Here is a 10,599-nt window from a genome sequence, read left to right as displayed (position 1 = left end):
GAGGACCCGGAGAAGTACCTCACCAAGTACATGACACAAATGAGCCTAAGGGGAGCCTCGTCTGCTTTAAAATGCAGAGCCTTCCATTTAACGTTAGGCAGGGCCACCGAGGGAAGGAGAGGCACCAGTGCAACGCCTGCAAGATATGAGGTAGGCCCCTGGGGAGACGCTGAAAAGCTATCTCACCAGGTTTACAGACGAAATCACCTACTGCGAACAGGTCACTAATAGAGAAGCCCTTTTAGCCCTGAAAGGTGGGCTCAACATGAACACTTTGTTCTGGAGGGAAGTGCGCAGCAAGAATCCCTCCACATATGACAAGCTGGTGGAAATGATGAGAGTGAAAATTGTTAGTGAAGAAATGATTGATCATCGCAACCATGCCGCGCAGGGACTCCCTCCTCCTCAGAGGCAGGTAGGTCGAGGACCCGCAGCACACTTTGTTACTCAGCAATGGACCCAAGCAGGTCATGCAATAGCTCCCACATCCGGACAGGAGCTAGCTTCCGCCATATTGAATGCAGTACCGGTGTTGGCATATGATAATGCCCCTGCTGAAGCGGGACCATCTGGAAGAGTTGATAACAAGAAGAAGAAGAAGAAGAGGTCAAACAGACCCTTGGAAGGGGCAAGGTTTCGTACGTTCCATCAACTCTATGGACATGACACTAGTGAGTGCCGAGACGCCAATCAACGCCCTGATCGAAGCAACCCGCACCCTTTCAGCAGGAACAAATACCCTCGCAGATCCGCCTCCCCGAGGAGGAGGGGAAAGGGCACAGGGAACAATCGCCTCGGAGAAGAGAATCAAGGGACCGAGGTCAATCAAGACAGGAAAACCAAGCCCAATTTTCTGGAAGCTAGGTCATCAGGGAAATCAATACTATCATTGGGGGACCCCACGTCGGTGGCAACACCCGGAATGCCCAGAGAAATTACACAAAGGAAACAAAGGACCCACCAATGATCACTTACATTGTCAACGAATGGCAAGCAGCAGATAGGATGGCCCCAATCACCTTCTCCCAAGAAGACTCAAAGGGAGTTCACCACCCCCATTGTGATGCATTGGTTGTAAGAACCGTAGTAGCTAGAAATGGATTAAAACGCATGCTCGATGACAATGGCAGTTCCATGAACATATTGTTCGACTCCACTTTTGACAAAATACAAATTGAACATGCGTTGATTCCCATGATCGACCCACTATTCGAATTTACTGGGGACAGCATCATCCCACAAGGGCGGATCACCCTACCTGTCGAGATGGGTTCGGCACCCCTAGTAGCCCAGCACTTAATGGAATTTTTGGTGGTAGATCACAGATTGGCTTATCATGGAGTATTGGGCAGACCCGCTCTGAAAGACCTTTGGGCTGTCACGTACATCCACTACTTGTGCATGAAATTTCCAATCGAACATGGGATTGCTACAGTTCGAGGCGATCAGATGGACTCCAGGGCATGCTACTTAAACTCGCTGCGAAAGTCTGAGCCTCGAACTGTTAATGTAATCCTAACTGAGGTACCCGCTGAAGTCAGTACGGACGTGGAAATGCTTGACGTCCCTGAGCAAGGGCATATCTCTGAACAAGAGGGAGACATTGACATGGAAGAGGTCCCTGAACAAGGATACCCTCTTGATGAGTTAGATCCCCGAATAATTGAATCTGAACCAAATGCGACCCCAATGGAAGAATTGGAGACTTTCCCTGTCAACCCAGAAGACCCCAGTCAGGTCTTGCGTATAGGAAAGTCATTGTCCCCTGAAGCAAAAGCAGAGATGATAAGCTTCCTGAAAGGGAACTTGGATGTCTTCGCATGAAAACGTGAAGATATGGTGGGAATAGATCCTAGGATCAGTTTTCATCACCTTAACATCAACCCCTCCTATGCCCCCCATAGACAGAAGAGGCGTGCCCTCAATCCGGAAAGGTACGAGGCACTGAAATACGAAGTAAACAAACTTAGCCGCAGTGGTTTTATAAGAGAGACCATCTACCCAAGGTGGATATCCAACCCGGTCCTGGTGAAAAAGCCTAGCGAAAAGTGGAGTGCATGCGTGGAATTCACGAACTTAAATAAGGCGTGCCCCAAAGGCAGCTTCCCACTTCCAAGAATAGATCAACTTGTGGATTCTACTGCTGGACATGAACTACTGAGTTTCATGGATGCATACTCGGGGTATAACCAGATTCCCATGTTCCGACCTGATGAGGAAGCTACATCGTTCATTACGGACAGGGGTCTGTATTGCAACAAAGTCATGCCCTTCGGATTGAAGAATGCCGGAGCAACATATCAGAGGTTGGTCAACATGATATTTGTTGAATTCATTGGCAAAATCATGGAGGTCTACGTTGACGACATACTGGTCAAAAGCCTCCAGGTAGCCGAACACGTGAGTCACCTCAACCAAACTTTTCAGATACTTAGAATGTATAATATGAAATTGAATCCCCTCAAGTGCACCTTTGGAGTGGCATCGGGCCAGTTTTTGGGGTATATTGTCAATCAGAGAGGAATTGAGGCAAATTCAGTAAAAGTAATGGCCTTGCTAGAAATGAGGTCACCTCAGAAACCGAAGGAGGTCCAAAGTCTAAACGGTCGGATAGCCGCACTCAATCGCTTCATCTCCAGAGCCACAGATAATAGCTTGCCTTTCTTCAATGTACTGAAACAAAGAAAGAAATTCCAAGGGACTTCGGAGTGTGAAGAAGCCTTCGAGACTCTGAAAAAGCACCTTTGACAGGCGCCCCTCTTGTCAAAACCTCAACCAGATGAGTCTCTACTACGGTACCTAACGGTTTCGGACGTTGCGGTCAGTGCAGTCCTAGTCAGAGAAGAAAATAAGTGCCAATTGCTAGTGTACTACACTAGTAAAGCACTTCTCCAAGCTGAAACACGCTACCCAAACATGGAGAAACTGGCACTCGCCCTTATCACAGCCTCAAGAAAACTAAGGCGATACTTCCAGGCCCACTCAATACAAGTTCTCACCAACTTCCCACTAAAGCAAGTGATACAGAAAACAGACGCATCAGGACGCCTGCTAAAATGGACAATCGAGCTCAGTGAGTTCGATCTAACGTTTCGACCTTGACACGCCATCAAGGGTCGGACCCTTGCTGATTTTATGGTTAAGTTGGCCAAAGCCCCATAAATGGAGACGATAATGGAATCGGCCGAGCCCCCCACATGAAAACTATTCGTAGATGGGTCCTCAGGAGAGGCAGGGGCAGGGGCAGGGATTGTATTGGAAAGCCCGGAAGGCCACAAGCTAAATTGTGCAGTGAGGTTCGGCTTCAAAGCCTCGAACAACGCTGCTGAATATGAGGCCCTTCTGGCCGGTCTTTTAGACTCGCTAAGGAGATGTGGGTCAGGAGGCTCCTGACGACCAGTGATTCTCAACTTATAGTAAATCAGGTCAATGGAAACTTCACAGCCAAAGATGGTAGCATGATTGCGTACTTGAAGTTGGTTCTAGACATAATTCCTCATTTTAAAAGGTTCGAACTGACTCAAGTCCCCCGTCTAGAGAATGCACATGCAGACGCCCTTTCAAAATTTGCCAGTAGCATGGATTCAGAGCTGCCAAAAGTTCGTCCCTATTGAGCACTTATCAAAGCCCTCCACCTCCGGAGGTGAAGAGATACTGTGGATAGAAATCACCCCATTATGGATGCAGCCTATCATCGCTTACCTAAAGGATCAAACACTGCCTGCTTCTAGAGGCGAGGCAAGGAAGTTAAGAAGAAGGACTGCACACTTCGTCCTGCAAGAAGATATCCTTTACAAGAGAGGCTTCGCCTCGCCGCTTCTTCAATGCATAGGAGAAGAAGAAGCCACATACATACTCAGGGAAATCCATGAAGGAATCTATGGAAATCACTCCGGAGGAACGACTCTGGCACACATGTTCTCTGTCAAGGCTACTTCTGGCCGACCCTGAAAAGGGATGCTTACCAAAAAGGGATGCTTACCAGTTTGTCCAGAAATGTGACAAGTGCCAGCACTTCTCGAACATACAAAGACAGCCTGCTCAGAGTCTCTCCGTAGTAACCAGCCCTTGGCCGTTCGCCAAGTGGGGCATTGACTTCATTGGTCTACTCCCAAAAGGGAGAGGAAGTGCAACTTTCGCCATGGTCGCCATTGACTACTTCACTAAGTGGGTCGAGGCTAAACCCCTTGCCAGGATTACCAAGGCGAATACTACCAAATTCGTCTGGAAAAACATCATTTGTAGATTCGGCATTCCCCACTCCTTAGTGTCTGATAATGGAAGGCAGTTCGACAACAGGAAGATGCGAGACTTATGCTACGAACTCGGCATAAAGAAGGACTTCTCGACACCTCATCACCCCCAAGCAAATGGGCAAGTTGAAGCAGTGAACAAGACTATCAAGTACACACTGAAAAGAAGCTTGATACCTCAAAGGGGGCCTGAGTTGACGAACTCCCCCACGTCCTCTGGGCTATCAGGACTTCTTGCCGGACTGCAACTAGTGAAACACCATTTTCCATGACCTACAGAGCCGAGGCCATGAGTCCGGTTGAAGTCGGGGTCCCATCACATCAACGGATACACTTCAATGAAATCAGCAACGATGAGGCTCGAATAAGCGAACTACACCACCTTGAGGAAAGGAGAGATACCTCCCAAGTGAACTTGGCAAAGTATTATCGCCATCACAACTCCAAGGTCAGAAACAGAACTCTTTGCCTGGGCGACCTCGTCCTCAGAAGAGTCTTCCAATCTTCAAAACCAACCGGGTCAGGAGTGTTTGGCCCGAACTGGGAAGGCCCTTACCGCATCCGCAGGGAATCCCGACCTGGTACTTTCGAAATCGAAGATATGGCAGGAAAGGCGCTGCCTCATCAGTGGAACATCGAACACTTGAGGAAGTACTATCAATGATGAGCCTTTGTTCCGATCCGATCTCAATATGTTATAATGAATCGATTGTTCTGATCTGATCTCAGTTTTAAATTCCTTAAATGCTGAAATTGCCTTGGTAAAGGGTGGTGTAATTTACCTCAAGTAATGAAGCTTCGGTTCTGAGCCACATCAGTTAGTAAATAGTTTCCTCAGTCCTTCAATAGGTTCATTTATGCGATCCGATCTTCAATTATTAGCTGATTAACATTAAGGGGCTCTTCATGTTTGCTTAAGTGGTCTGCTTCATATTAACTTAAGTGGTCCGATCTCAAATTGTTAACAAGTTAGCATTAAGAGTCGCTTTATATTCGCTTAAGTGATTCAACTTATATTAACTTGAGTGGCCCAGTCCACAATTATTAACTGGTTACTGTTACGAAGCAATTAGTCTGACGCTTGTCATTCATACAAGTATGAACAAATCGAAAAGATAAAAAAGCAGAAGCACGAATACTTAGCAAAAATTTCATTTCATTGAATAAATTTAAGTACAAGGAGGCCAAAGCCATTACAAAAGGTAGCCCTATTTTGCTGGAGGGACTTCTACATCGGCCACCTTCAGGGCCTCCGGAACTTCCTCGGCAAGCCTATCAAGTCGATCTCCAGTTGGCCCCCCGAACTCTGCCTCCAATGAGGAGGTGTCCAGAGTAGGGTGCACCTCCTTCAGCCGACCCAATAAGCTTTGGGCACTCCATGAGGCCCAAAAATTGGCGAAGTCATCATACAGGGGATGGTCTTCAAAGTGGTCGATGAAGTTCTAAACTGCCACCTCCTCTGCAGACTTCAACTCCTCCTTCAAAGAGGCAATCTCCTCTGACTGAGCCTCTGCCTTCTGCCTCAGCTCCGCCTTCTCTTTGTTGAAGGCCTCCAGAGCCTCGATGGTGAGCTTGTGGTGCTCATTGGCATGATCAAACTATCGAGTCACAGCAGCCACTTGGCACTCCATCTCGTACAACTCCTTCTTCAGCCGCTCCACTTCTGGTTTGGCGGCAGTTAGCTGGGCCTCAACTTCCTTCTTCCCATTCCTCCACCTGCGTGGCCTTGGCCTGGGCCGCTCGCACGGCATCCCCATAGTGCATCGCCTCCTCGAGGCACCTGGCGAGGTCCTCCCTCTTGGAGTTCAGATCCTTCACCAAGCCCTCAAGTTGGATGCTTGTACTCAGGGCCCGAGTCACACAGGCGCTACTTGCAGCCACCAAATCCTCAACTGTGCAGGAGGCGGTGTGGTCCCTCTACTCCTCGGTCCAGTATTTACTGTGGACCACCGCCACTGCAGCTGTTTCTGGAGGAAGAGCCTCCAACACTTCCCTTACGGGCTCCTCCGGGTTTGTGCCTAGAAAGTCGACCTCCTTAGAGGGACGGGGCCTCTTCCTCTTCTGCTGCCCTGGAACTTGATCGATTGGCACGGCAACGAGGGGTGTTGTGGCGGAGGCAGTGGTAGGCTCAGGTGGGGCGGGCCTCCTCTCCAGAATGACCACCCCGGTGGGAATTGTGGTTTGCCTCAGAGCAGGGGGTGGCCACGCCACAGTTGGGCATTTTGGAGGGGCGGCACTCTTCTTGCCCTTCCTCCGAAGGTCAGCCTCCAGGTCCTCATGTACCTCTTCCTCCGTCGGAGGCTGAAGCCTCTTACTGGCTTCCACCAAATCCTCCATTTGCTTTTTGTAGGAGGAGGAGGAGGCTTTCAACACCCGTGCCTCTGCCATCATCTTCTGGATGGTCTTAAAGTCGAGGCGCACCGACATCTTCTTATTAAAGCTGTCTGCAAAGAGCGAATGAGGAATTAGTACAAATGTTGAGAGTTCAAAATAAAAAGTAAAGACTTCGGTCCAGTTACCTTGGGATGCCATCAGATCGTGAGTAATGAAGTGGATGTTCTTTCGGATCAGCCTATGGTAAGACCTCTTCTTTTGAGGCAGCTGATAAATGACGCAGATGGTTTCATAGTCCTCGGATGACAGCTCGCACTGAGGAAGAGCACCTACAAAGGAAATGTAAATGTTAGGCACAATTCAAACCGAAGAGAAATATAAGGAAAAACAACTATACTCACTAAGTGTTGAGTACTTCGTCGAGACCGTAAGAGGCGCCAGGGGGTCCCCCTCCATCGTGTCCCATCGCCCTGCAGCCCGGCACCACGAGCTCTTCCATTCTTTGATGGAGCTCGATAGATCGAGCATGAATGGAGTGTGGGAACCCCATGAAGTAAAGTAATACCATCCCCGGGTCTTATCCCCCCTGGTAGTTACCTTAGGTATATAAAGGGTCTGGAAGATGGAGAGGGGCATCTCCACCCCTAATGAATCCTCTTTCCACAACATCCAGGAGCCCACCATTTGGCTCCAGGAGTTCGAATTGAGCTGCGTTGGGGCTAGCCCATAGGATCTAAGCACCATCCTAAAGAATGGGTGAACTGGCAGCCTAAGTCTGGCCCTAAGGATCGCCTCGCTAATGGCCACACAGCCCGACCTAGGGTAGCAGGCTCTCTCTTCTGGCCCGGGGAGGATCAAATCTATACTATCAGGGACCTATACTCTGTCCTAAGTCTCCCCAGGTCGGCCTCTCTTAATTTGGATGGATAGTCCGATGCCCCCCTAATGTACAGAAGTATCTGCTGGGCTATCCGGTCGCTTCCATATATTTTCCCCCCTATTATTGCCTCGGCTATTTCTGAGGAGGTCGCCACAATGGGCTCGTCCATCCTCACTAGTTCTAACCCCTCCCCGAACTAGAACTCCCCTCCGAGGCCATTCTTTCAAAATTTAAAAGCCCTAAAAGGTACTGAAACTTACGAGTTTGAAGGTTTTTCTAGCCGAAAATGGTGTAAGGTCACCGGAAGTTCAATTTTCTCGTCGAAATTGCTTAGACAACGTCGAAAATCGCCAATGACTTGAGAGAAAAATATATTGTTTGTTTCGCAAGGGTAGAAAGCCTGAGAAAACCTCAGAGTCCTCCTTTTATAGAAAGACAAATCTGATCTCCACTGTCGAATTCAAATGCGATCAATCTAAGCCGTTCATCGCATCTTCAATCTAGGCCGTTGAAATGAAACGCCAGATTTGATCTATGCCCAAGATTTCGTTGTGACATTCACGCTTACTTAAAACACATCACCTTGGTTACAACCAGCCGTCAATAATAATAATTAGTCGCAGCAGCCTTTTAGGAGAATGGGCATGGCACCCAACTGTCACATTGGAAACACGCAACAGTTTTCAAATCATTTGACATTTGAATCGCCTCGGATCGAGCTCCTCACTCAACTTTACAAAGCTTGGACGCACCTGACGCGAAGTCCCCTGTGGGTCATCACCTCGGATGCTGCGTTCCCTCCCATGCTTTACAAAGTTTTAGCCATCTCCCAACGCGTCGGCCCTATGGGTCAGTGCACCGGTGACAGATGAGTTTCTCACTCAACTTTACAAAATTTGAACGCACCTGACGCGAAATCCCCGGTGGGTTATCGCCTCGGATGCTGCGTTCCCTCCCATACTTTACAAAGTTTTAGCCATCTCCCAACGCGTCGGCCTTGTGGGTCAGCGCACCAGTGGCAGATGAGCTCCTCACTCAACTTTACAAAGCTTGGATGCACCTGACGCGGAGCCCCCTGTGGATCATCGCCTCGGATGCTGCGTTTCCTCCTATGCTTTACAAAGTTTTAGTCATCTCCCAACGCGTCGACCCTGTGGGTTAGCGCACCGGTGGCAGATGAGCTCCTCACTCAACTTTACAAAACTTGGACGCACCTGACGCAAAGTCCTATGTGGGTTACCGCCTCGGACGCTGTGTTTTTTCCCTTACACAGTAACGAAATTTTGGCACATTTGCCTAGGATCGTAACCTCGATTACTGCAAAAGATCAACCCCCAAACTCCCACGAGTCGCGGTCCATTCAGGAAAGCAAGTCCATCCATGATATAAATATTCATACCTGGACTTGGGGGACCAGTGTTACGCTCCGATCTGATACGCCTTGGAACGCGCACCAACATATATTCCGACCTGACAAAGACCCGTCCGAAGTGTTTCCGAAGTAATATCAGCAATGTCTACAACCTAGTAGCGTGCTGCGAAATACAAGCGATCCCTACTACTGACCTGACCGAAGCACCTCGCCCCCGAGGTCGAGGCCAAGTGGACCCCGGTTAGAAGATCCGCCGCCAGTTTCAGAAAGAAATTTGTGCCAAGATCCTTTCTGCACCTAAGGTTTAAATTGATTTGACGTCTCCATGAGGCTAGTTGATGTGACTTATCAATTTTATGTCAATTCAACTCAGAAGAAACAAGCTGTCCGCCCACTCTATAGACACGGCTGATTAACGCCTATGAACAGACGCCTCATACCGTCAGATGTATACACGAGTCCGACATCCAACGACTCATACCACCTATAAATACCCAAGGTTTGGCAAGAAGCAAAGGTAATGAAACTCTTACTATATAGCACTCCATAGCAAGCTTCTATATTTTCTCCTCCCCCTTATCATTTATTTGCACAACCTCTGTATACTGTTCCGACCACTTAAACCTGACTTGACCGTTGGAGTGTATACGGTCACCACCACCCTTGCTGGTCCCGACCGTGTGCGTCTGACCATTCGCTGATTGTGCGCAGAGAGGAATACGTGGAGTAGCTCTCGATTGGCCACGTGGAAGGAGCAATTTTCGAGGTCAACAATTTTAATACTATTAACTGTGGTTTATGGTGTAGATATGGGAATTGGAAAACAAAGCAAAATTTGCATTATAGTAAATCNACAATTCAAACCGAAGAGAAATATAAGGAAAAACAACTATACTCACTAAGTGTTGAGTACTTCGTCGAGACCGTAAGAGGCGCTAGGGGGTCCCCCTCCATCGTGTCCCATCGCCCTGCAGCCCAGCACCACGAGCTCTTCCATTCTTTGATGGAGCTCGATAGATCGAGCATGAATGGAGTGTGGGAACCCCATGAAGTAAAGTAATACCATCCCCGGGTCTTATCCCCCCTGGTAGTTACCTTAGGTATATAAAGGGTCTGGAAGATGGAGAGGGGCATCTCCACCCCTAATGAATCCTCTTTCCACAACATCCAGGAGCCCACCATTTGGCTCCAGGAGTTCGAATTGAGCTGCGTTGGGGCTAGCCCATAGGATCTAAGCACCATCCTAAAGAATGGGTGAACTGGCAGCCTAAGTCTGGCCCTAAGGATCGCCTCGCTAATGGCCACACAGCCCGACCTAGGGTAGCAGGCTCTCTCTTCTGGCCCGGGGAGGATCAAATCTATACTATCAGGGACCTATACTCTGTCCTAAGTCTCCCCAGGTCGGCCTCTCTTAATTTGGATGGATAGTCCGATGCCCCCCTAATGTACAGAAGTATCTGCTGGGCTATCCGGTCGCTTCCATATATTTTCCCCCCTATTATTGCCTCAGCTATTTCTGAGGAGGTCGCCACAATGGGCTCGTCCATCCTCACTAGTTCTAACCCCTCCTCGAACTAGAACTCCCCTTCGAGGCCATTCTTTCAAAATTTAAAAGCCCTAAAAGGTACTGAAACTTACGAGTTTGAAGGTTTTTCTAGCCGAAAATGGTGTAAGGTCGCCGGAAGTTCAATTTTCTCGCCGAAATTGCTTAGAAAACGTCGAAAATCGCCAATGACTTGAGAGAAAAATATATTGTTTGT

The sequence above is a fragment of the Olea europaea genome, chromosome 12 (assembly GCF_002742605.1).
Source record: "Olea europaea var. sylvestris chromosome 12, O_europaea_v1, whole genome shotgun sequence".
In the NCBI taxonomy this organism is placed as follows: Eukaryota; Viridiplantae; Streptophyta; class Magnoliopsida; order Lamiales; family Oleaceae; genus Olea; species Olea europaea.
Note: the sequence above shows the minus strand (reverse complement) of the source record.